The 27765-nt window shown below is 45.7% G+C and overlaps 1 protein-coding gene across 1 annotated transcript in view; it reads left to right on the top strand.

Annotated features, from left to right (window-relative positions):
- Nucleotides 1–1285: 1285 nt before the first annotated feature.
- Nucleotides 1286–27765, top strand: part of Grap2 (GRB2 related adaptor protein 2) — a 75660-nt gene continuing 49180 nt past the window's right edge. The window contains exon 1 of the mRNA XM_006979178.3: nucleotides 1286–1496. The gene's annotated coding sequence lies outside the window, so the exon portion shown is untranslated. The remainder of the gene's footprint in view (nucleotides 1497–27765) is intronic.

Raw genomic sequence — 27765 nt, forward strand, 5'->3', positions numbered from 1 at the left:
TAATTCAAACTAAAATAAAATCTTCTTAAAATCCCTTTACTAGAGAGTTGGGGGCAACAAATTACTTCTTCTAGCTCATTTGATGAATATTTACTGAGCACCTACTATGACCAAGGTAGCTTGCCAACGCTATACCAGGCTTCTTTCCTATTTCAATTAAAGTGCTTAAGTGAGCAGTTATGGTAATACACATCTATAGGCCCAGCACTTGAGCAGGCTGGACCCATCTTGAGGCTATGGCAAGAAGTTGGAGAATTCCAGGTATACCCTGGGCTACATTACATAACAAAACCTGTCTCAAAATAAAAAAAAGTGAGCAATTATAATGAGAAAAAGGTTAAAAAGTAAATCTCAGAGGCAGAAATGGAGAGTAAGTTAAAATTTTAGAACTTCAAATAGAGAAAACTCCCCAAGGATTAATGCCAGCGAAATCCCAATATTTCCCTCTTCACCTTGGGCCCAGCCTCCAGACTCTAAAGGTGTTGCTCAGCCAGTTGAAATATGTCTCATTTTTACGCAGAAGGTACGAGAACAAAGAGAGAGGAAGACGCTGTGGGCACAGGCTGCAGGTGGCATTGGGGGGCAGGGCAGGTTAGAACGGCGAAGACCAGAACTAGGAAAGCTGAGGGAGATGATGAATCCTAAGCCTTTGGTAGCCTTGGGTCCATCTTGCTCAAGAGAATGTGAAGTCCCATGGGTCTAAGGAAAGATCCTTGCTCATGATAGTGGCAAACCTGGGCTTAGAACCCCCAGCTCACTGGCTGGTTAACTCAGTTGGTTAGTGCGCGTGGCTAACAGAACTCCTGGCTCTGAGAGTCTCCCTCCCCGTTTCTTCTTTCTTGGGTCAAGATTTTTTATCACAAGCTAAGAGTTGGGTGATGGACTGGATACACTAAGCAAGCGATTTCTCTGAGGTTTCAACACTGCGATTGATCAGGATGACTTTGACTTTTTCCCAGCGGCCTTTGTGTTTCTCTGGATGGAGGGAATGTGAAGCTAGGGCTTCCCTTGAAGCCAGCAGCAGCTTGCTAACGGGCCATATCCAAGATCAGAAGTTATCTCATGTGAATATGAGCGTTGGGGGCAGGCGGGTCTTGTTAAAACCGAAACCTAAAGGAGCAGACGCGCGTTTCGGTGAACCTCTTGCGTCTTGGTGTGTGACTTGAGCAGCAAGAAAACAAAACCACATAGTCGAAGGCTCACACCCAACTCTCTGCAGCTGGGTGTCTGCTAGTTCCTGTGTGGTTTGCCTACAGACTAGACTGGCTGGGGGTAGCTTGGAGGGAGAGCAAGAGGCAGGGAGGAGGAAGCTGTCTTGATGGATCTGGGGCTTGCACCCTGCTTCAGCGTGGCCCTCGGACGCCAGCACAAGGCAGAGCTGTACACAGAAGCGCAGTAACCTTGACGTGCGGATGCATCTTCCCACTGGCAAAAGGCGATTCCAATAACGCGTTGTCAAAGCCAAGATACACACTCAACCTCTTCGCTTCCAAAAGGTATGTCACGCCGCCTGGGTGCACACCCTCTAGAAACCTTGAGTGTGTTCAAGGTTCTGCTCTCTGTGAGCCAAGTGAATCAAGTGAGGGCTAGTCCCAGTGGTTTTCTAGACCTTGCTGTTAATACGTCAGTCTGTCAGCCCAGGTCTCATCCACATGGCTGTGTTGGTAGCGATAGGATTCCACTTCTGTCAAACGAACTAGAGAAGACTCGATCTTTACTGGGCTCGTAGCAAATCAGAACAAGTCTGGAAAAGACTTCGGATGTTGGAGTCACAGAAGTAAAATCTCCCTCCAATGGTGAAGGTTCAGCGTTTAATCCAAGCTGAGGAATGGCAGGTGGCAGAGGACTGAGCATCAGTGACTGGAGCCCTGAGTCTGAGGTCAGGAACTGTCTCCTGCTCAATTCCTGCACCAATTCAAACTGCTAGTTCTGGTGGCATTTGCTCTCATTATGACAAACACTGGTTTGGATTCCTTTAATTAAAAAAAATAAAAAAAAAAAAAACTTCATGTGGGAAGATATGAGGAGAGGGTGTTGTCTATCTTTGTCTCTTTATTAATAGTTTTGTGGCATCTTTAAGGTCATCTCTAATTCTGCTCCCATCCCCATCTGTTCCAGAACATGAGGAAGGGATGCAAAGACCAGGGTTTCACCAGCTTAAAAATGACCACATCTACTTACCTCAAATTCAGCCTCGTTAATAAGGCATATGTAACAATTTGCATATTACTAAAAGTACATATCCATAGTCAAATTAAAGGGGGCTGCTTAGAATCTAAAACACCATAGGGAAAAAGCAATCATGAGCCCATGGTGCCAGAGGGCAGGAAACTTCAATGGAAGAGTCTTGCATGTGGGTACATTTTGTCATAAACTGTTGATTCTTTAGTGAGTCCCTTTTCTTTATTTTTTTTTCCTTCATTTTTGATTTCAGAAACGTGGTCTCCTTTAGTGACTTGCCATGGCCTACAAATCTTGATGTTCATAAGATAATTTTAGAGAGGTCCTACTTCAAAGAGCAGACACTATTAGTGTCTTTCTATGTCAAGTTTTAAAAACTAACTTGTAGCATTTTTTAGAACTTTTGTGTATGTTATGTTATGGTTTCTTGTAAAAAAAAAAAAAAAAAAAAAAAAAAAAGGAGGCAGCCCCACATCACTGAAGAAAACCACCCTATTAGACTCAACTCGGAGAGTCTCCCACGTAGTAAGCTCTAATCCTATTCTCCCTAAATTGTGATAGCTTTCATCTTTATAAATGACTTTACTGAAGCAGAGGGGAAGGAGGTGATTGATCTATTCAATATGAAGAAATGTCCTTTGTTGCTAACAATAGCTCCCATGTCTTAGCCTTTCAGTTGTTTTATATCCACCTCATAGGGACACCATAAAAATAAAAGAGTTAATGTAAATACCACATACCTCAGGGAAAGGCGGCATGAAAATGCATGATGGGAACATTATTATTTCTCTAAATCTTGATCACTTTCCTTCCTACATCTTGTGCAAAACACATCTCTCTTGCTGCCCAGAGCCGTCTGGAAGAGCTGCCGGTGATCCTGATTTCCATGTATTTATTGATTCCCAGAGAGTAGCACCTGCTGGTGTTGGTGGCTTAAAGAGCTCATGCCTGAACTTGAGCAAAATTCACCCCTCTTTCTGGCTCTCAAAAAGTCTGTAATTGTTCACAAACATGTCATTAAGTGTGATTCCATTGGGGTTCCTTAACTAAGTCACAGTGGCTGCTGGGTCGATTCAAGGGACAGAATCTTCAAGCTCCCATGAAGCAAGCTCAAAATTTGTTGGAGGGAGGCAGCCAGGAGGCTCAGCAAACAAAGATGTTTGCCACCAAATCTAACGCCCTGAGTTCAGTCCCCGGGACTCACATGGTAGAAGAGGAGAGCCTATTCCTACAAGTGTTCCTCCAACTCGACGAACATGCCGTAACATGTGGTACACATGTAAACAATATAAAATAATAATAAGCAAAATTTTTTAAAAGTTCAAGAGTAGTCACTTAGGATAGTTATTTGAATCAAAAGGTAAAATAGTTTAGCCTCATTTTGTATAACTAAAGTCTTTGTTCCTCATATCTCCTTATATAATGAGGCTCCTCAATCCTGTGTGTCTCTGCCTTTTTCCCTTCATTATTTTTATACATATTTTTATAGTGTTGGAAAATTTTCAGGAAATCACAGCTTCATTCAACAAACATTTCCCTAACATTTCTTGAACAATTGCTTTGTGCCAGGACTAGTGCCACACCCTGTACTGTGGTGGCAAGGTCTCTAACAGAGTTCACATTGGTTTCAATAGACTTGAGTCAATAAGGATTCAGTAAGTAATGTTTAAAAGTCATTTTCTTTCTACGTGTACAAGCATGGTCCAAAGTTTTAGAGAATTTAATGAAATTACAACAGCACACTGATAGAAATGACTCATGAGGAAAGTGAATTTCCATACAGATTTAAGCAGGGTCTGGTGGCACGCGCCTGCAGTCCCAGCACTTGGGAAGCAGAGGCAGGAGGATTGTTGCAAGTTCAAGGCCACCGGGCCAGCTAGAGCTACACAGCAAGACCCTATCAAAAAAAAAAAAAAATTGCAAATTTAAGGAAAAGTTGAAATGCTAAGCGCGCCCCACTTAGGTTTACTAACATGACCTTTTCCACACTTGCTCTGACTGCTGTGTTTCTCTCTGGATTTCTTGTAAAGTCACAGCTGAATGACAGTTCACTCCTGAATAATTCAGTTCACACCCCCAAACAAGAACATTCTCTTATATAACCACAACGCCATCGCTATGGCTACAAAGGCAGAAGTCCTTAATGTCTGCTACCTAAAGGCTAGTCCATATTAACCTTCCCCATTTTGCCCCCAGCTGTCACTTATCCCATTATTTCAAAAAAACAAAATCCAGAATATCTCTCCATTCAACCGTGGATTTTTTTCCCCCCAGGTTAGGCCAGTGTTCTTGCAGAAATGCCCCACACTCTGAATTGGCTGTGGCCTCATGGCTCATCTGTCGCTGTGCCTCTTGCTGTTCACGAGAACACCATGTTAGGACTAAAAGCACATCGAGATCGGTGTTTCTGTTCACTTCTTTACTCTGTGTGTAGGTGTGTGGGTGCACATGTGTCGGCACAGGCATGGAAGTCAGAGGGCAACCTGTGGGAGTCAGAGCTCTTCCTACCATGTGAGATTCGGGGATCGAACTCTGGTTGTCAGGCTTGGCAGCAAGCGTCTTTACCCATTCTGGCCAGCTCATGTTGAGATTCTGATTGGACGTTTTTCGTAAGGTGCCGTGGGGTGATTCATAATGCATCGTATTAGGAGGCACATCATTGTAGATTGTTCCACCATTCACAATGCCAAGTTTGGGGATCTCTCTCTCTCTCTCTGTCTCTCTCTGTCTCTGTCTCTCTCTGTCTCTGTCTCTCTGTCTCTCTCTCTCTCTCTCTCTCTCTTTCTCTCTCATTATAAAAGTACTCATTGTTCCCTCTTACAATTAACAAGGAATCGGAGGGGTGACACCTTGGCACTGTGCCCAACTGCTTCCATCTGATGATTTTTAGGTCCTCGTCTTTACCTAAATCATTATTCCATCGGTGCTCATATCTATTTTTAATACACTTTGAAGACGCATAAGACGTGTGCAGTCACCACTAGTGACAGAGACTGGAGGTAGCTGAGAGACTGGAGGTAGCTGAGTGCCTAGACTCACATAGCAGTGATAACGATGTTACACTGACTGAGTACTTGCTCTGGAGCCAAACAGCCCAAATCTGAGCCCAGCCCACCATTTGCTGGGTGAGCTGAACAGAATTCAGTCTCTGTTTTTGTTTCTGGAGCCTCACAGGGTGAGTAATGAGGGTGTTAGTGGGGTTGTCAGAGGATTGAATAATTTATCCAAAACAGTGTGTTGTTGGTGTTATTGCTGCTGCTGTTACTGCCTCGTGGCTAATCTGTTCCTCTGCCTCTCATATCGCTTGTACACGCCACCTCAGGACCTCACATGCCAATCTAACCCTTCGCAGGCATTAAATTGTTTACTTCTCCTGGAGCAGCCAGAAAAGCACCAGCGATATTGCATCTTCACATGTGAGAAAATTAAGGTGCAAGGAGGTCAGAGTACCTACCTCACATGAGGTCACTCACAGCAGAGCCGGGGTTGGATCCCAAGCGGTCTGATTCCAGAACATTCTCTGTGATGACTGGCATGTGGAAAGAAGAGTGATGGGACAGGGTTAAATGGAAATCAGCAAAAAGGGCCACCCATACTCAGGGTTGAAGTTGAAAATCGAGCGTGGCTACCCAAACACATTGCAAGCTTTGGTCTTTCGAATAAGAATGGCGTTCTGTGAAGCATAGATTTGTACACTTACAGCATTTTCATCGCTTAGGACCTTCTTCAGGGAACTTAAGAACCTGGAAGAGTTGGAAGGGAGGAAGGAGAACTAGAAGGCAGGGAGCAGGAATGGAAAAGACTAATACAACGGAGGAGTTATGAGACCTCAGAGCCTCAGGGCAGAACATGATATTTTGATAGAGTTGGGAGGGGGGAGTCCTTCTCATTTTTCACATTGCTGTACTGAAACAGATTTTACCACTAAAACACTGGAGTAGAAGCCTTGTCCAATTCATAAAGGCCACACTGGGCTTCCTTGTAGGAAGATGGATGTCTGCTGTTGGTAGTAATGCCAGCGGCTGGTTATCTCAGGCACTCAGACCTTGCCTAAGTCAGTCTGGGACTTCAGAAACATACAGTTTTAGCCAGCTTCCCCGGCTAGGGATTGGTCCCAGCCCTTCATTAGCATTACAAGCCTTTCCAGGGCTGTGTCGGTCTTATCTGCCCCTTAATTGCCATTACGGAAGGCTCTCAAGTGTAATTTTCTAAAGAGAACTAAAAATAAGTGAGTAAAAGGAATCCAGCATTAGTCATGCTTTTATGCATTCCTAGGACCATCATTGCTAAGTTGCTTCTGCATTTTCATGTTTTTTAATGAAAAGCAGTCTAATTGATCAATTGATCACAAAGAATACTTTTTCATTTGTTTTGGGCTTTTTTCCCCCCTCTCCACCCATCAGCCTTCCAGAAATGCGGGCTTAATGTGTCAGCCTCCACATGGTTTATGATTTGAGTCTTTTGTCTAGTGCTTTATGGGAAAATCGTAGACACAAACTGCTGAGAAATCTGTGGGAACTCAGTCAATAATGAGTAGATCGTTCTCTTGTTAAATACGAATTTCAGGAAGAACTTAAATAACTAAGACTTATTACCAGGGGAGAACACGAATGGGGGAGAACCTGGTTGATTTGTAGCGTGAGATTTCTGTTCATCGTTTTAGAAGTTAGAGATTTTAGTCCTCGGTAAAGGAGTGAAGTGTGAAATCAAGGTGAGGAGACGGTTCAGTGGGTAAAGTGCTTGCTAGAGAAGCGTGAGGCCCTGAGTTTGGATTCCCAGCATGCCTGGTTCGGCAGTTCAGATCTGTAATCCCAGAGCTGGGGTGGCCGAGGCAGGAAGATTCCTAGGGCTTGCTGGGCAGCCAGCCTAACAGAATCAAACTTCAGGTTCAGTGAGGGACCCTGTCTCAAACTAAGTAATATAAATGGGATAAAAAGCAGTTGATAGGGCTGGAGAGATGGCTCGGTGGTTAAGAGCACTGGCTGCTCTTCCAGAGGTCCTGAGTTCAATTCCCAGCAACCACATGGTGGCTCACAACCATGTCTTATGGGATCTGATTCCCTCTTCTGGTTGCATGAAGATGGGTCACTCATATACATAAAATAAATAAATTTAAAAAAAAAAAAAAGCACTTGATAAAGGCACCTGATGTTAACCTCTGGAAACCACACATATATTTGTACACACACACACACACACACACACACACACACACACACACACACACTCAACTGAAAGACTTCTCTTCCCTTACATAGAACTGTTACCAAAAGGTGTGTTATTGAATCATTAAGCGGTTGCAGCAAGCAGAGCTCAAGCATACATTAAAACTAGGAAAACTGGCAACTTTCAACACCTTATGTGTCAATTTTTTAATTGCCTATAAATAACACTGATACGCACAGCACCAGGTTATCAGTGGTGGGAGAGGTGGGGGAGGGAGAGTGTATGGCGGGAAGGGTCCACATTGCACTCAGCCTCCTACTCCTTCACATAGATTTTTCCCTAGTGTCCATCCATATAAGCCCAACAGGAACATTTCTCTAGATTTATTTTACTCTGAGCCTGAGGGGATTTTAAAAAACAGGTTTCCGCACACTATCTCACTTGATCTAGGTAAGGTCTTCAAGGCGGATAAACCACATATCTCTTACCTCGAACTTTGCAGAGAGGCAAAAGCAAAGTTTAGGTGCCTCACTCAAGGTGATGTGGCCGACATCAGCTGGGCCCTAGACCCCTCCCCCATTGTTGTTTTAGGCATTCCGTTCTCCTGTCACAGGAACCCCCACCCAGCTTCTGCAGACCTGTTGCCTCTGCCTAAGAGAACCAGCTGATTGACCTTGAGCAGGTCACAACTCCCCTCTCTGGGCCTCAGTTTCCTCTGGTCAAGGGAAAGGTCATTCTCCGATGCATTCTCCGATGCCCTCTGGCTTTTCCGTTGAGAATTAAGGATCCCATTGGGGACGGAGAGTAAATGACTCTGTTTGCTCTACGTGGCAAGACCCCTCAACCCTCCCCTGTAAGTCACGAGAGCTGTCGTCTGTTTCTATCTTGATAGATTCCTTTGCAAGATCCAAATCTTACTAGGAACAATAAATATCAGTCGTGCCTTTGCAGGCCACCGTGTGTCATCCTGCCGGGCCCCTCATTTGCGGCAGGGCTCTTTTCCAGCAATTATCTTCTGACCCTGTGCGCTGTAGCACACTATTTTGTTATCCCTCACGGGCAGTTCAGAGTGCAACATGGACATAAGTAATGCTGATGGACTTATTTAGAGCTGATAGACCCTGTCTTCCTAAAGAGGTTGTTCTTTTGGAAGGACACATTGCCTTCCACATGATTTTTCATTAAGAATTATATCCTTGGGGCTGAGACGACGGCTCAGGTTGGGAAAGTGCTCACCACACAAGCCGAAGGACCTGGACTTGGATCCCTAGGACCCACAAAAAAAAAAAAAAAAAAAAAAAAAAAGATTAAGTGTAGATGTGTGTGTACCTAGAATCCTGGTTCTGGGAAAGGAGAGATAAAGAACCCATAAAGCTAACCAGTGAGCTGGCTTTGCTGAATTAATGATCTCTAGGCTCATTGAAAGACCCTGCCTCAAAAAATAAGGTGAAGAGCAATTGAAGAAGACACTGACATTGACCTCTAGCCTACATACACACACACACACACACACACACACACACACACACACACACACACACGCTCAAACCTGGACATGTTCATCCCTGTCCCCCGCCACACACACATCCTTTAAATATCTCTAAAATGGACTGGGCAGTTGGAGAATCATGAGCTCTCTTCTCAAAAGCCCCAAGACCAAAGAAGGACACAGAGATCCCTTCCCCAAGGGCCATTGGCACAGACAGGCTGGCTAGCCACAGAGGTGACTGCCTATATTTGTGAATTGCCACTGATGGTGGCAAGTCAAGGTTGTGTTTCTCGGCCATCCTGCTTTTGAAAGTTTCTAACTCGACTCTAGGCCGTGGGGTCATACCCACATCTTCCGAATAAATCGGCGCATAATTTGTACCGTGCCAGGGCCTCGGACTATTGGAGATTAACACTCCACCCTTCACTAAGAGTGATGACGCAGGCGCGGGGCTCCTGGCTGCTGAGCTCTCTTCTCAGCCTCTCAGGTGGCTCAGGGCGCCTCATCCACCGCCCTCTGTCCTTGAACGAAGTGGCACCGTTCTTTAACCCAACACACAGGAGATTCTGGAAGATTCATGCATGACCGCCTCAAAAGCTTTTGTGTATCTCTTCTAGACTGCACAACATGCAGCATCCCATTGGGGAAATGTCTTCTACGTTACTCTCTTATTTAAACAAACCCATCCTGTGGCATTTTGATTTCTTAGATCAATATTTATAAATAGACCACAATACATTTCATGAACCGAGGATCCATCCAGCATTGTCACACCCAGTACCCCACAAATATCCAAATAAACAAAGGGCAACTGTGAAGTGGGGGGGGGGGCTAGCCAGAGAGAAGTCCCTGGAGCCGGGGAGAGGCGGCTTTTAGACAGGCTAGTTCTCTGCAGCATGGATGAGCAGCTTGCATGCGAAAATGCAGGCGTAAGGGAGTAAGATGTACACCACAGCCAACTTTGTCGGCTCCCATTATGTCATAAACCAGAGGCTTGATTCAGTTATTAGAATCAAGAGAGTAGCTGCGATGCTTTGTCGTGTAGCTGCTCTAAAAGATCCCCTGTCCAGGTACTTCAGTTCATCTTTTGGCTGCTGTCTGCAGAAATTCCCTCAGTCTCTTGTTGATCAGGACCCGGATGACCTGAGAACGTTTAGGAGGGTAAAAATCAAAACCATTAAAGAGTCCTCTTCACTGGAGAACGAATAATCCCCGGGAAAGTAGGAGAAGCAGAAGAAACCGCTACAGTAGTGTGGAGTCCATGCCGAGGAGACCACAGAGAGAATGGGTGGGGGTGGGGACTTTCAGAGAGGGCTTCTTGGAGGAGGCATGCCTGAGGGCAAAATGAGGCAGTGATGTATCCAGGAAAGAGGGTGGGGGGGACGGACATGTAGGTCAGAGGTTAGCGTTGGATGTCTTCCTCTGTTGCTCACTACATTGTTATTTTTTTTTTAATTTTATTATTTATATGGGTGGCACTTGTGAGCCACCCTGCATGGGTGCCGGAAACAGAACCCCTACTCCCTCATGTCCCTTCGAGTCTTTTTTTTTTTTTTTTTTTTTTTGATTTTCAAGACAGAGTGTCTCTATGTAGCTTTGCGCCTTTTCTGGAACTCATTCTGTGGCCTAGGCTGACCTCGAACTCACAGAGATCCACCTGCCTCTGCCTCTTGAGTTCTGGGATTAAAGGCGTGTGCCACCACCGCTTGGCAAACTGTATTTTTATTTTTATTTTTTTATAATTCATTTATTATTTTTATTTTATGTGGTTTGGCATTTTGCCTGCATGTATATCTGTGTGAGAGTGTCAGATCTTGGAGTTCCAGACAGTTGTGAACTGCCATGTAGGTGGTGGGAATTGAACCTGGGTCCTCTGGAAGAGTGGCTCTTAACCACTGAGCCATCTCTCCAGCCCTGGGGTCTTCTTTTTTTTTTTCAAACAGAAATATCCTTGGCTCTTTTAACTCCTGGGATGCAGGTTTGCATGCTGCCATCATTTGAAGTGGCCCTCTCCGGAAGGATTCCAATTTAGAACCCTTCTTTAGCCAAGGTGCCCAAAATGGAACGGAGCTCTGACGGAGGGCAATTCTTCCCTGAGTCTCCTCCCTCGACTCCTGTTAACACGGCCCACGACTGCATTAGCCTTGGTGGCGGTTATGTCACAGGGCTGACTCATACAGAAACTGTGGTCAGTTAGAACCCCAGAATTCTCATGTGCTGTGAGCTGCTACGATCTGCCTTGTCCCCGCTACACCCCCTCTCCGTGCACGCGCGTGTGTGCGTGTGTGTGCGTGTGTGTGTGTGTGTGTGTGTGTGTGTGTGTGTGTGTGAGAGAGAGAGAGAGAGAGAGAGAGAGAGAGAAAGAGAGAGAGAGAGAGGGAACACTAGGCACAGAGGCTCAAAAGTGACATTTATCCTTATTACATTTGATGGTAGTGATAGCCACCTGTCAGGATATTCCGGAACAGGCAGATTAGCTCTCCCTCCCTCCGGGGAGGCGAGTGCTCATCAGCTAGTGTAGCAGCACAGCTAATCTCATGCTGATCCCCGGCCTCAAAGGCATTAGAACTGTGTTCTCTTTCCTAGCTGTAAGTCATCTGCAGCCCTGGAGAAATAAATCTGTGTCTTTCGACATGCTGGGACCCCGCTCTAAAACAGTAACAAATGTGAGTGGCCATTTCCTTCCCGAGATTACACAAAGACTTAGGTGTGTACAAAACCCAAAATCAGTGTTAACTCAGGTAGTATAGTATGAGAGGAGGAAAAAGTGTGTGTCAGCTCTGGGCATTCAGAAGATCTGATTACCCTTCTCACGACATGTTACAGCTAGTGGACATTTATTTGAACAACTACAAAGGCATGACTGGGTGGTCTGATTTGGTGTTGTAATAACATTGTGTGGGGTTAACATAATTTTTGAGTAAAATTACTTGCGGACTGACGAAATGCCATAAGGCCTTGCTTCTTTACGAGATCGATTGTGACTCTTGAATAGTATAAAGAGCGTGTGAATCAGGAATGGCTTTCCTGATAACCAGGGCCCAAAGCACAAGATCTCTGTACTTTAATTTCCATGATGAATTTCTTTGTCATGTTCCTGGAGACTCTCCAACATGACTGAGGATTCTAGATGTATAAGAAAATGGGCAGCAGTTGGAAGGTGGAGGCATGCATGGTCTACATTGCAAATGCCAGGCCAGCCAGGACTACATAGTGAGACCATGTATTTAAAAAAAGAAAGAGGGGTTTGGTGTTGGATTGATGTGAAAAGTAAGAGAACTACAATCACTTTCTCATGTGTGTGTGTGTGTGTGTGTGTGTGTGTGTGTGTGTGTGCACGGGTGTCCAGGTGCATACAGATGTGCGTGTGTTTGCAGAGGCCAGAGGTTGACGGCGGATATCTATCTTCCTGAATGTGTGTGTGCACGGGTATACAGGTGTATACAGATGTATGTGTGCACGGGTGTACAGGTGTGTAGAGATGCGCATGTGTTTGTGGAGCTCAGAGGTTGATGGTGGATGTCTTTCCTGAATGGTCTTCTCCACCTTATATTTTCAGACAGTTTCTTGCTGAATCTGGGGCTTACCAATTTGGCTAGACTGGCTGGGCCAACAAGCCCCTGGAGTTCTTTGGTCTCTGCCTCCCTAGTGCTGAGATTTCAGGTACAGGCTGCCATGCCCAGCCTTTCACATGGGTTCTGAGAGACCCAGCCCGGGTCCTCATTCTTCACAGCTGCAAACACTTCACAGGCTTGGCTCCAGCCAAGAACGGTAATACTCTAAGCAATGAAGCATCTAAACTTGGCCTAGAGAGGGCTCAGCAGCCAAGAGGCTGGTGTTCCAGGGGACCAAGGCTCAATTCCCAGCATCCCCATGGCAACTCACAACCGTCTGTAACTCCAGTTCCAGGGGACCCAGTGCCGCCTTCTGGCCACTGTAGGCACTAGGCATACACTATATATATATATGTGAGCTAGGATGTGGGTCAGTGGCAGAGCACCACCCTGGCATGCCCAAGGCCCTAGGATTCCATCCCCAGAACTCAGGAGGAAAAAGAAAAAAAAGCACCCAAACTGCATTACAGAAGAAAGAATTAAATAATGCAAACTTTCAATTGAGAGGCTCTCTTCGCTCTTCCCCACCTACCTCATCCTAACCCTGCCTTCTGCTGTTAGTAACAACACATGGACGACAAACATCTTGAGCTTCGGGGACTGACAGAATTCCTGGAAACCTCTGAAAAATCTTAACAAACTAGAAATTTGAAGATCATCATTTTAGGCATGAAACAGAGAGCTCATGGGTAACTTATACAACATATAAATTCAAGCTAATGCAAATGTCTATTGCAAAATGTCCCCTGAACAGTTGGCTTCAGGGCAGGAAGGTACAGGGAACATCCCTACTTCTCTGGCCCGCCATTTTAACGCACATCTTAACCTTATTCTTGTGATCTTGAAGAGATCACAAGAGTTTTACCTCAGCTCTCATGAGAGATTGGGACCCGGAGCCCCTGGGCTTTATGCAGCAACATGATCCAGGATCAGTAAGTAGCATTATCTATCTGTGAGCCTGAGAGAACAGATCTGAAGTCAATTCCCTCCAATGAACCAGAAAATAAATAAGTGAATAAAAAGAGAGGCTCTCAGTCTCTTTCCTAAACCTCCTGAATCTGACTTTGAACTTCAAAAACCTTTTCTGGGTGACTCCCGCGCACAGTAGCATCTGGGAAGGCCCAAGGTAGGGAGAAGAGATTTTACCTGGGTTTGCCCACACTGCATCCTGACGCAGTTTACCAGCTCCCCTGTGGCATTTTTGGGAGTATAGAGAGTCGTTAGCTACAACATTGCTAGATTTAAATGTTCCCAGTATCCACAGCCTTTTCTCAAGGTATCTATCACTGGCTTTAAAATACCCTGGCCTTACTAGGTCTTTGCAAATCACTTGTGCCAGGTGATTGGTACAGAAGGGCTGGGGCTGGGGTGGGCTGGAGAGATGGAGAGTGGGCCAGGCAGTAGAGTGGATACTTTCTCATGATCCCAACATCTTGTAAGGCCTGGAAAACAAGAGAGTGTGTTGGGCATTAGCGGGAAGTAACAGGAGGGATTTCAGGTAAACCCAGCCAAAAGAGGCTTAAGGAGGAGGCAGAATCCACTGGCTAAAACTGGGTCGCCTCAAAGCCACTCCAGCCGCAGAGGGTGACCCCAGGCAGGGTCAGCCGAGCGTTCAGCTCCAGTGAGCTTCTTAAATCCCTCCCCATCAAGGAGAGGCTTCTGCTGAGTCCACAATATGGTTGGCTTGCCAGAAGGGGTCGAGCGCTCCCAACTGTGGAGAAAGGCGGCCAAACAGCAAGCTGAGTCCTGACCCTGGCTACTGCAAAGCCACAGGATAAGAGCCCCGAGAGAACTGGAGAGGTCCCCCCAGGTCGTTTCCACTCCAACAGGGAAGTTAAGACATTTCAGAAAGATTGTCTCCCCTTCAGCTTTAAACTTTGCAGAGCAAGATTTCTCAAGGACCCACGGGTTCCTTAGAATCCATCCAAGTTACCACAGTGTCCCTGATCCCGACCCCACATTTCCCTCACCAGAGCAGCTTTCTTTCATCTTTCCCAGCTCCACCCCCACTCCACCCCACTCAAGTTACAGAATCTCAGTTCCATTTGCTTTGCTGCCCCAAGCATCTCTCGTCAACCTTTGCACCGCTTCGTGACCCTCTGCACCCCCTTGGAGTTTTGCCTGCCTGCGAGTGTTACCACCAAAACGTATTTATGAAATGCGTGCTGTGTGCAGACTGCCCCTTTGACTGGGGAAAGTGAAGAGAGGACGGAAAAGAGCATTCACAGTTTTGTTGGGCTTTATTCTGCCGTCTTCCTCCAGGGAGTGTGGATCTTGGCTGAGTTTATGGTCTAGCCGGTACAATCATCCTTAGGCTAAGTTTCGCTGCAACATCTCGATAGTCCTGCGAATGTTTTTTCCTATGACCCTCTTCTAAGGACAGAAGAGTTCGCTGTCAGCGACAATGGCTCTGATGTGAATTCCGCTGTAAGTGGGAGATCAATGCATTTGCTCAGGCACCAGAGACAGTACTCCACTGCCGTGTGGGTCTTGATTCGAATAGCTGCAGAGGGATTTGTGCGGCTGAATTCACTCTACAGCAACTGGATTAATCTCATTTCGTATCATGTCTCTAAGTAGGAAAGTAAACTGATTTTCGGCAGGCTAAATGGTACGTTGATGCTGCCAACATCCATCAGATTTATCCTGGCTAAATTGCAACTATAACAGCGTCCTGATTGTTTTCCCTTCCACAAAGCAGTTGCCAAAGTGCACCACTTTAGGATGGGCTTTTTATGACAGATGGAATGTTCTGGAATGAGACAGAAGGCAGATACATCAAATATGAGCACACTTCTCTGGGCAGATCCTGAGGTCCAGTCCTTGGGCCCCTAACATGATTTAAAAAAAGTTGTTCTTTTTGAGAGTTGAGTGTGGCAGTGCACATCTGTAATCTCAGCACTTGGGAGGTATAGGCAAGGAGGGTCAGGAGTTCAAGGCCAGCCTGAGCTAGCAATCTCACAGTCAGCCTGGCTACATGTGACCTTGTCTCAAAACTAAAAAGCGCTCACTCTCGCTCTCTCTCTCTCTCTCTCTCTCTCTCTCTCTCTCTCTCTCTCTCTCTCTCCTATGTTTCTGAAAAATTTGAATTGTCGTCGTCGGGCACTGTTCAAGCTCCACACTAGCCCTGCTGGAAGCTGAGGTGAGCACTCAGCATATGCCTACTGTGTGTTTGCACCCCACTAAGGATCCTCTGCTGTCTGTCTGCATCTGTCCCCTTCGACCTCAGTCAGTTCCCAAAGCTATCATCTCAGTCCTCTGGGGACTCCCAGTGTCCCTGCTGGGTCCTCCCCTCCTGAACTGCTGGCTTCAGCAGGCTCAAGCTTCTAGTGCAAACACGGCTGCTGTGGAAAGTTCTGCTTTCTCTGGTGGGTATGTTCATAACCAGCAGTTGCTGTCAAAGGGCAGAGCTCATGGGGACACGCCTGGGATGGCACGGGGCTGTCATATGCAGCAAATGTAATAATGGGTATAAAAAAAAGCAATTTGTAAACTGCAACATGCTCTCCAAAAGAAATTGTGACAGTATTATACAACTTTACGATTTAGAAGGCCACTGGATGATATATAAAATCCAGCAAGGCTCCCTCCATAGCCCAATTGAAATAGAAAATTAGAGAATTGGAGACAGTGACCTTTCCATCCATAAGCCGCAGGCTTCTCAACAGCTTTGACAGTGAAAGCACACCCATGGAGTGGAGGACACACAGTGCCGAGGAACCCATCTGCTCACTACTCCGGAACAAAGGGCCTCTGCTCTTGTTTGACCACCCCCCCCCCCCAGGACTCCCACAATACCTTCCAAAGTCCTCACCAGCCTCAGGAGCTAGCCTCGAGCCCTCTTCCCACTCCTCTCCAAGACTGAAGGATTCTGTTTGTCCTAATGGTCTTGTCAGTCTGATGTGACAGCTGAGCATATACGTACCACTTCTGAACCAGCTGTGAGTGCTGATGGTCACAGAGGTCTCTCCGCCTGCCGCAGCCCATCACCCCAGTGCTGCTGTACCCCAAATGGAGGTGAATGGAGTCAACAGTTCAAATCAGTGAAAAGGGAAAACTGGATTGACCCAAAGGGTCCTGCAAAAGGGCTTGTCCCTAAGAGTCAGTTCTAGATTTGAAAGCCTTTACCTTTACCCCCACCTCAGAAACACACAGGGTCTATGAAATAAAGACATAAAACCCTATGACTAGTAGGGCTCTGTGTTGCCTACCCTTAACCCCAGCACCATGCCCTACTAGTCATAGGGGAGGGTGAGGCAGGCCGATCCAGGCTACACAGCAAGACTGTCTAAAAGAAAAAACAAGCTAGATGTGGTGGTGTGCACGCCTATAATCCTAGCATTTGAGAGACAGAGACATAAAGGTCTCAGCATTCAAGATCAACCTGTGCTACATAGTGAGTTCCAAGCCAGCCTAGGCTGTATAGCAAGACCCTGTCTCAAAAAAAAAAAAAACAAAAAAACCCATAAATATTACAAACATAAAAAGTATTCTTTGTGCTTATCTGTGCTTTTCTATTTCTGGACCATATTAGATCTAAAAGTTAAAGTGGTACATTTTTTTTGTAACTTGGTTTTCAGCTTAAAAGTTCCCCAAGTTTGAATTGTGAGCGCCATTCTTTGCCTGCCAGCTTTGCTGTGGTTTATCTAACTGAACGTGGCACCCCATGGGATCATAGGATCATGGGATCATGGGCTCTGAGGCTGCACTGCTCCCTTATTGAAAGACACTTGTACAGATGCGAAAAGCATTACTTTTTAGCAATTAAAAATAATCCTGGTACCAGAGAAATGGCTCAACAGTTAAAAGCATGGACTGCTCTTCCAGATGACCCACGTTTAGTTACCAGCAACCACATCAGGCAGCTCACAGTCACTTAAGTCCAGCTCCAGGGGATCTGACACCTCTGGCCTCTGAGGACACCTATTCCCCCCCCCCCTCTCTCTCTCTCTCACACACACACACACACACACACACACACACACACGCACGCACGCACGCACGCACGCACGCACACACGCACGCCCCTTACCTGGGTGTGATGGTGCACCCCTGTAGTCTCAGCACTTGAGAGGCAGAGGGAGGAAGATCACAAATTAAGGCCAGCCTGGACTAAATCACGAGGTCCTCTCCACACACACCTGAAAGGAAGCCCCTGAGCTGGTTGTGAGTGTGTCCGTGTGTATGTACAAGTGTAAGTAGAGGCCAGAGGAAGATGGTGAGTGTCTTCCTCGATGGCTCTCCGTCTTATTTTTCTGGCACTCGTGGACTGAGCTAGCCTGACTGACCAGGAAGTCACAGGAGCCTCCAGTCTCTCCGCCTCCCCAGCTGGTGGATTACAGGCACACCTGGATTTAACATGCGTATTGGGCATCGAGTTTGTGTAGCAGGTGCTTTAAAGACTGAGCCATCTCCCCAGTCCCTGTTTTGTTATTTTAATGCATTGACAAAGCAGATGTTTTATTTTGGCCAGATGACTTTTTAAGGAATCCTCTTTTAAAAGGTTGGCCATAGAGCGACTGCCAAGTACATGATATGTGCTCAGTACATGTGTATTCCCAAACAGAGGATAACTTCAGTTATTTAAAACAGCAGCCGACAAGAATGGCTTCTGATTGCTTCTCTTTGGGTCCACATTAGAAATCATTTTCAGAAATGGAAAGTTGGAGAAAAGATCCGGGGGTATTATAGTACCGGCATTGTTGAGAGCAGATTGTGCTTGTGTTGGTAGTGATGGGGTGCGCGCTCACGTGAGCGATTTATTGTTATGCTGGATTAGAGCTGCGTTGTTACTGTAAGAAAGGATTGGCCCAGAGCCCACACGCCCCGAGCCAACTTCTGAAGCCTTTTCAGCAGCATCCCCAGCCCTCAATAATTCCATGTCATACAGTCCTGGCACACCCCTAACCTCAAACCCCAGCCAATTTTCCTAACAACACACCTTCTCCCCATCTCCTGCCAGCAGCTTCTTGTTCTCTGACACTCCCCCAAACTCCTCAAATCAGGGAGCTTTCAGTGAGTTCAAAAGGGAAATGCAGAATTACTTAGTTCTGTCAGTATTTTCCATATCTCTGCAGACTTGAATCAGAGCACTTGAACAAAACCACTGGGACTTGCTTCCTGAACTGTACTAATTTTTTTTCTCCCAGCTCCAACTGCTCACCTCTAGGTGTGTTTGGAGCTGTTCCTGCCCCAGACAGTCTAAGCTATCATCATCGGCATTGCCGTGTGGCTGTAGAGCCCACGACCTGGGCTTGGGTTTTCATGGGATGGCACATATCTGCCCAGAAAGGAACAGAAAAAAACAAGGACCAGCCAGGAGGAGGTGGCACAGGCCTTTAATCCCAGCACTCGGGAGGCAGAGCCAGGGGGATCTCTGTGAGTTCAAGGCCAGACTGGTCTACAGAGCGAGTTCCAGGACAGGTACTAAAACTACATGGAGAAACCCTGTCTCGAAAAACCAAAAAAAAAAAAAAAAGAAGAAGAAGAAAAAAAATCCAAGGAGCACCCTTGGCCTTGAGGGAGAAGTCAAACGGGTAGGTTGTTGGTGTCTCGGCTCCTCTCTTGCCAACAGATTTGATGCATGTAAGGGATCCAGACACAGAGGGGTTTGTGGTTCTCTTCAAAACCGAAAGCAATTCTGTTTTCTCAGAATTGTGTGTGTGGCATGGCTGCTGTCCCAGCTCCGGGCCAACCAAACCCCAATAATCTGCTGTCTGTCTCGGGCTCCCACAGCATTTTAAGATGCTACCATTTAGCCACACAAGAAGAAGTGGCCCAGAGAATAAATAGTCTCTGGGAGGCAGTTAACAAAGAAGGGGGGACTGGGGTCCAGGAGAGGTGCTGTATATCACTCATGGGTTGTCGGCCTTCCTTGACCAATCCACATCTCTTAGGACCACTGGTGCTGGGAGGTGGAATTAGGGCCTCACACATGCTAGCAAGCGTACTGCCACTGAGATATTTGCTATGTATTCCCAGCCCACCTTCACTTTTATTTATTTGTTTGTTTGTTTGTTTGTTTGTTTGATACAGGGTTTCTCTATGTAGCCTTAACTGTCCTGGAACTTGCTCTATAGACCAGGCTGTCCTCGAACTCTGAGATCCACCTGCCTCTGCCTCCCGAGTGCTAGGATTAAAGATGTGCACCACCACTGCCAGGCCCACCCCCACTTCTTTGAGACTAGGTCTCATGTAGCCCAGGCTAGCCTGGAACTCACTATACAGCTGAAGATAACCTCGAACTCGAACTTCTGATCCTCTTGCTTCCCAAAGGTGAAGGTTGCAGGTGTGCACCACACACAGTTTATGTGGTATTGGGGATCAAACCTAAGACTTCATGCCTGCTAGCCAAGCACTGTGTCAACTGAGTTACAGTCCCCAGCCCCAGGAGCATTTTATTTCCGTGAGTGGAAAATGAATTCATGATACCACCTTGGTTAATCGCAGAATTTGCTGCTAAGTTTGGAATCGACCACAACTCTTATGAAACCTTTTATGAATAATAACAAATGATAATAATGAAGTTCTTCTGAGATGCTCAAAAGTTACCTTTCTGAGTTCCTTGCCAGGCACGTTGGTGCTCCAGCTGGGCTCTGAGTAATTGGCACCTCTGGGAAAGAGCTTGCCCGGTTGCCATTCACCTTGTTTGTTAGCCTATAATGTGTTTTAATGCGCAGAGTTGTGTTATATAAACAATAATTTTTCATGATTATAATAACATTTTCCCATAATTGCAAAAAAAAAGTTCTGACCTGAATTTATTCTTGTCATGGCGGTGTGAGCAAGCAGAGTCTTGTTTGCCTATAAAATATATTAATAATATATTAATTAGCTTCCCGGAGCTGCCCAAACAAGGAACAGGAAAGATTTATCTAAATTATAAGAACTGAAATGAAGCCAACACTTTATTAATTATAGTTTAGGGACAGCCTCAGAATTTAAGTAGCACAGCAAAATCCAGACCTAGCTTTTGAGAGGAGATAACAGAAAATACCACTCAATTAACAAAACACTTATTTAGCATCTAGTGTGGAAAAAATTCTGGAAGGTCAAAGAGGCTAAGACATAAAATTGGCCAATTTCATTTTATGGTCATAGTTAAAAGGCAATAAAAAGACAGGGTCATATAAGTGTTTTGACTTAGTGTCAGTGAACTTCAATGTATTGGGTGGAGCTGTGTGAAACTGATAAAATCTGACTAATTTTTAACCCCCCAAAGTGGCCATTTGCTAGGATTGGACCTCCTCCAAAGGTACTTTTGACATACTGTCCCAGTCCCTAAAGCATTACACTCTTTCCATTTTCCTTATATATCTTTATACTAAATGGTTCATTACTGGCTGAAGCCACCTTCGTGAGAATGGCCGCTGCTCGAAGGTGATTACAGGTCAGGGATTTGGCTCTTGGTTTTTTATATTTATGCAGTACTGAGTCACTAATAGCATACATTATGTAGTTTTAAAGTTTCTGATTACATTAAACTCATCTCTTGATTCTATTTCAGAGTTAGTGCCCCTACTACCTGCCTTCTGTGTGGCATGCCGCAACTTATCTCTCCAGTGACATTGCTGTTGTTGCTGCCACACATAACCTTCATCTCTCTTCCTGCCCGCCATGCAGAGATGCTTGTCCTGAAATGCCCCCTCTTCGGAGATTAAACCACGTGTTCCACTAAGTGCACCCTCTCAGTTTCTTCAAGGGTTACTATAGACTTAAGTGCAAGCATCTGTTTTTAATAGGCTTGGGGATGTTCCCCTAGCAAATATTAGATTATCTCATTAAAAATGTATCCAGCCAGCTGATATCAGCTACTACAGCAACTAGAGAAAAATCTGTTGAGTACTCTAGAAGGGGCAGGTTATATGAAACATATTATGTGAAATACAGGGTAGCAGGCCATGAGATCTCCATGTGGAAAAAGTCCTTTAAGTCAGGGTCTCTTCTGCATCATTCCCTGGCATGTAATCTGTGCCACATGAAAGAGAACAGTCCACATTGGCTGGCCACAGTTCTAGAAGGTTAGATGGGCCGTGCTCCTAATTTCTTGTTACATAATCTCTGGCATGCAAGTCAGATCTATGCAAATAATGGTCATGCAAATAAGGGCGGTCTTGGCTGATTAAAGTTAAGTTCTGTTTGTGGACTTGGATCACTTTTTTTGTCGTGTCAGATTCTGAATTTCCTGGCTGTCAGTTTAGGATTGCTGAGGACCATGATTATGAAAATACCCTAAGGGAGGAGCAGAACTTCTTTTTTTTTTTTTTTTTTCCAGGCTCTTATCAACTGCCTTCCCTTCACAATATGTACTTCATAAATACAAGTTTCACTCTATCTACCAGATACCATCCAGGCTCTTCCCATGCACTGATCCTACTTAATCTTACCCTATAGAATAGTGCCATTATTACATTTTAAAGAGGAGAAAATAGGCGTGCAGGGCGATACACACCTTTAATCCAAGCACTCAGGAGGCAGAGGCAGGCTGATCTCTGAGTTAAGGCCAACATAGGTTACATAAGAGAATCTGGGGAGAGAGAGAGACAGACAGACAGACAGACAAAAACTGAGGCCAGAGAAATTATGTGAACTCCTAAAACTCAAGGCTTTAAACAGAGTGTCAGTAATTCATCTGATTATCCTGGGAACTCAATGTTAAAAAAGCAAGCGCTTTTCCCAGAATATGAGGTCGAAGCGTGACCATTTAGCACTGCCTTCTGATGTACCAATGGGTCTATATCAAAGACACTTGCTCCAGGAACACTGTGTTTTCTCCCAAGAAGACCCACTTGCCACTGCACCCCCAGCACACACAAAGGGACTCATGCACTGCCTGTAATTTTCTTGCAAAGTCACATCTAACCCTACATCTTATCATCACCCTGCTGAGGTCCAGACTGTTAAGGAGGCATCCCCCTCTTCTTCCCGTTATGCCCAATGTGCAAGTGCTGATGATGTGACTTGATTCAAAGAAAATCTACAGAAGTCATCTCAGTCAACCTGAGAAGTCGGGTGACTCATTCACACCCTTTCTGAGGGGCTCCTGTGGGCTGCTGCAGTTCTCCTGAATTGGCCCCAGGCCTCTGCAGCTCCGTGCAGCTCAGTGCTCCATCACTCTGGCTTCCGCCCAGCTGATGAATGCTTACTCTTTTGGCAGAGACTTTGGAGTTGCCTTTGAGTTACATGACAAGCTGCCCCTGTTCTGTACTGACTGTGACCCCGCTGTGCATATCCCCGAGGCAGGATAAACAAGGTTGCCTTGCAAATAAAAAAATGAATAAATAACAGAGAAGATGATGCTGGCTCTTCAGTCCCTACAGTAAATGCTATCACTCTGGAGGTAAAGTCAGAATAACTAAATAGGACTTGATTGATGTCAGGTCTTATAAATACATGCACGCATGTGGATGCTGAAACATATAGGCCCTGACAGCCCAAAGCAAAACAAAAAAAGCAACTTCTGTCTTATTAGAAAAATGAGAATTGGTAAGCCAAGTCTCCAGTAGAAAGAGTGGGGGAAGGAGCAGGGCTCCACAGAGCCCGATGAAGAGAGCACACACATGCACCTACGGGCTTGGCTACTCAGAAGGCTGAGGCACTGAGGCAGGAGGACCATTTGAGCCCACGAGGTTGACAAGGTCAACTATGGCAATTCCAACAAAAAGGAAATAGAAAAATGGATATTCTTATTTTTACACACACACACACACACACACACACACACACACACACACACACACTAGTACAATGAATACCAGAAAAGAGGCAATTACTTTAGCAATGACAGACTCTTGGTATAACCAAGAATTCCCTTGTTTAAATCTAAGTATGTGGTGCATACTCACAATCCCAACATTCAGGAGGCTGAGATAGCAGCATCTTGAGTTCAAGGCTAACCTGAGCTTCACTGCAGGTTTGAAGCCAACCTGGGCTACATGGGGAGATCCTAAGTCTAAACAAGAACAAGGAGAAAAAGGAGGGAAGGTGGACTTAAAATAGCCACATGGACTTACTGAGTTTTCTGGAGCTTAACTCCAGGTTCCCATCAGTGGAAGCCTGACATCTATTTCAACCTCCAGCAAGGCAGTAAGGAAAAACAAAGACACCAATTGCAATTCCCCCATTACAACTTGTCATCTGTGTGACCGGGGTGAGTTACTTCACTGTCCTGGGCTTCCATTCATTCACCTGTAAAATGGAAATTAAAGTAAGAAGAGCTGGTGTAGGTCCACTGACAGATCAGATGGTGTAAAAGGGTCGTGTTCAGCACCAGCATCTGATCTACACCGCAGTGCAGCAGTGGAGGTTATTTATTTAGTTATTTGTCGTTGTGTGTCTGTGTTTATGGTTCTTTGTATATGTATGTCACGGGGCACAGTGGAGGTCAGAGGACAGCTCGCAGGAATCCCTTCTCTCCTTCCACTGTGTGGCTCTCGGGGATTGAACTCAGGGCATCAGGCTTGGCAGCAAGGGCTTTTACTTACTGGGCTATCTCACTGTCTCTACTTATTTACTTTTATTACATCTAAAGTATATGATTTTGTGTGTTTGCACATGTATGTGCACGCATGTAAACAGAGGACAGCTTGTGAGAGTTGGTTCTCTCCTTCTGCCAGTGGGTCCCAGGGATCAAATTCAGGTCATCAGGGTTGGTGGCAAGTAGCTTTACCCACTGGACCATCCTGTTGGCCCTATGTGACTGCAATAGTAAACTGAAATGGGCTACACAATCCAATAGGAAACCAGTGATGGAATTATATATATATAATTTATTTTTATTTTATGTTCATTGATGTTTTGCTCACATGTATGTCTGTGTAAGGGAGTCACAAGTCTTGGAACTGGAGTTACAGACAGTTGTAAACTGCCATATAGGTGCTGGGAATTGAACCTGGGTCCTCTGGAAGAGCAGCTGGTGTGTTCTTAACAGCTTAACTGCTGAGCCATCTCTCCAGTCTCCGGGTTTTTGTTGTTGTTGGTTTGATCTTTTATTAATTTGTGCCTTGCAAGCACCTCAGTCTTGGCCTTCTCTTTTGTCTTCACAGAGAGACTCAGCCATCCTTGGGCACACTCTTTCTTTTCATTAATAACCATTATTAAGTCTCTTCAAGCTTCTCTTCTGCAGGAAATGATCCAGATTACTTAATGGGTCTGTTTTACGTGCTCTAATCATTTATTTGAGCTTCCCAACCATCTTCAGATGCAGAGCACACAGAAACATTGTCAAGGAAAATGTGGTCTTAAAATATCTTAATCTGCGGCCCATTAGCTCAAATGTCTAAAACTCATGTTTCTTTCTTTCTTTTTCTTTTTCTTTTCTTTTTTTTTTTTTTTTTTTTTTTTTTTGGTTTTTTGAGACAGGGTTTCTCCATGTAGTTTTGTTGCCTGTCCTAGATCTCTCTCTGTAGCCCAGGCTGGCCTCAAATTCACAGAGATCCGCCTGGCTCTGCCTCCACCACTGCCACCCGGCAAAACTCACTGTTCTGAAGGGCAGAGTTGAATTCATTGTCATGCTGGCCATGGTTGTCAATGCCACCCAATTTATAAATGTGTAGGTCCGCAGCCAAACCAGAAGAGAGCTGGTGGCTTAGTCATTCAACGTTTATTGAGTGCCTACTGTGTACCAGGCCTTGCATTTACTCTCTCAAGCCATGAATCAGTTATGCTATGCTCAGAGGCACTCACAGGGAGCCCCCTGTCAGGGAGACACACAAATAAACAAAACATTACAAGGCCTGTCCATTAGACTGTTCAAGAGATAGAAAGGTAAGGCCAGGATTCTCTCAAGCCAAAGGGAGCACGGATTAAGCAGAGACATGACAGCTGAGTGGCATAAAGGATGGAAAGGATTAAGGAGAAAGAAGAAAGTACTGGAGGGAGAAAAGCCTAGGAGTGACTTGTATGACCTGGGACCTTTATATGTCCTTCTGTGGCTGGGTCTGGTATGACTGGGGCCTTGGGTCTAGAAAACATACAGCTGTGTCTAAGGCAAGAAGCATAAGTTCATCCTGCAAGTGTGGAGCTACAGAAACATGGGGAAGCAGCCGCATGGCAGGGCCATGGCATGACGTGATGTGTGCCTTACCCAAGTCACTCTGGAAGTGATGACAAAGCAAGATGGGAAATGTCCCAGAGGAGAAGCGGGAGGTCAGGTCATGGAATCGGAGCCTCAGAGAGAGACAACTGAAAAGAATTTTTTTTAAGTCAATTGAAGTTGGGCATGGTGATACAGGCCTTTAATCTCAGCACTCAGAAGGCAGACACAGGTAGATCTCTGTAACTTCAGGGCCAGCCTGGTCTACAAAACAAGTCTAGGCCAGCCAGGGCTACACAGTGAGGCAAACAGCTACCCTAAATAATAGTGTTACGTCTGTGGATATAATCAGTGGTGTAGCGCTTGCCCAGAATGCGCAGATGCACAAAGCCTTTGGTTCAAACCCCCGAACAGGAGTCAGGGGCAGGGGACAGCGACATCACAGTATTTAGCCACCAGCTGCTACAGTCCCAGGAAGATGAATCAGGAAGAAAGAGTTCAGTGACAATCTGGACCACTCAATGAATTCTAAGATAACTTAGTGGCATAGAAATTCCCAACTAGGAGAGACAGCCAAGGTAACCTACTCAGTGAATTCCAAGCCAATGAGAGACCCTGTCTCAAAATACAAGGTAGACGGCACCTGAGGAATAACACCTGAGGTTGACCTCTGCCTTTAAACAAACACACACAGAGAGAGACAAAATAAATATGACATTATTTAGGACCTATTGGAATTGAGTACCAGATTTGGGCGACAGAAAGAAAAGCCTGAAGAATCCAGGAGGAATTTCAGACTTCCAGTGTGGGTGATGCTGCCTTATAGTGCCACAAGGGTAAATGAACCCGCGTTGGCAAAAGCCTGTCTCCTCAGAGAGGCACTCAAAGACACAGCTCAGGCTGGCAGACAGGACACACACGAGAGCAGGCTGTATATTTACTAGCCATTCCTGTGGAACACCTTTCACTATATGTAATGTATGTGAGCTGAGGTAATAATCCGCAGCCATTTTCATTTCCTGGAGCTATGGTTTCAAGTGCAGAAAGACGTTAGCAGTACTTTGATTGCCGATGCCTGGCATGGGGTTTCCCATATAACCGTGGACATGCACACACACCCTACAGCATGAACTTCTTGAGGTCAGTGACTTTCTCTCTCTTGTCTCCATCCGAATTCCCAACACCTAAAACCGTAGAGGTGTTGGGGTGGAGGGTGTTGTTTTTTGTTTGTTTGTTTTTTTTTTTTAGGTAAGATCTCAAGGTGAGGATGTAGCTCCATTGGTAGAGTGCTTGCCTAACATACACAAAGCCTTGGGTTTGATCCCCTGCACCTCATAAAACGAGGCATGAAGGCACATATCCACAACCCCACTCAGGAGGTGGGGGTAAGAAGCTTGCAGCTTCAAGGTCATTCTTGACTACAATAGCAAATTTGAGGCCAACCTGAGCTAGGAGGCCACACCTCAAAAAAAGAAAAGAAGTCTTGCTTGGTAGCCCACAGTTGCCTCAAACTCACAACCCTGCTCCTGCGTCCCAAGTGCTAGAACCACACACGTGGCGCCATGCCCGGGTCTGAACCCATGCTTGACTTCTGATGGATAATCGGTAACATGTATCGGTAGATGAATGGATCTCCATGTGGTTGGAAGGAAGCAGTCATCCGCGTTGACCATGAGGGAAGACAGTACAAAACCAACAGCAACCAACACGAAAACAGTTTTACACACGCACACCACAAATAGAGATGAAGTGATGAGTTACTCCCACCCCACTCCCAACTCCCCCCACCCCACCCCCACCCCCCAGACTCTTCTGGGAAAATCCCAGCTGCCGTCTTAGATGGTGGCTTTAACTGTCCGGTTACAAATTCCACAGAGTTATGTGCCTCAGCAGAACTGGCTTCCTTAAACATCTTTGGATCTGTAAAGAGATGCTGCTTTTCTTTATTGATTTCATGCCAGTTCCTCCTTGTGAAAAACCCAGTGTGCTGCTCGCCGGCACATGTGCCCCGAGACCAGAGATTAAGTCGCTCATGTTTCTCTCTAGCCACGTGCTACGGAACCGTTTCTGCTTTCAGGCTGGCATGTTCGATCATTCTCCCTTTAAACTTAGCAGCGTGACTATCCCCCATGGCGGGCTGCACATATGCTCCTTTTGATCTGTGAAATAGCTCGTTCCCGAGAGGACTTGAAGCTCCCCAGAAACACGTGTAAAATACTGTTTACGATTCGTGGGAGGAATGTCTCATACTGTCATTACTCCAAAATGGATGCACCCAGCCA

This window comes from Peromyscus maniculatus, chromosome 20 (assembly GCF_049852395.1).
Source record: "Peromyscus maniculatus bairdii isolate BWxNUB_F1_BW_parent chromosome 20, HU_Pman_BW_mat_3.1, whole genome shotgun sequence".
Classification (NCBI taxonomy): domain Eukaryota; kingdom Metazoa; phylum Chordata; class Mammalia; order Rodentia; family Cricetidae; genus Peromyscus; species Peromyscus maniculatus.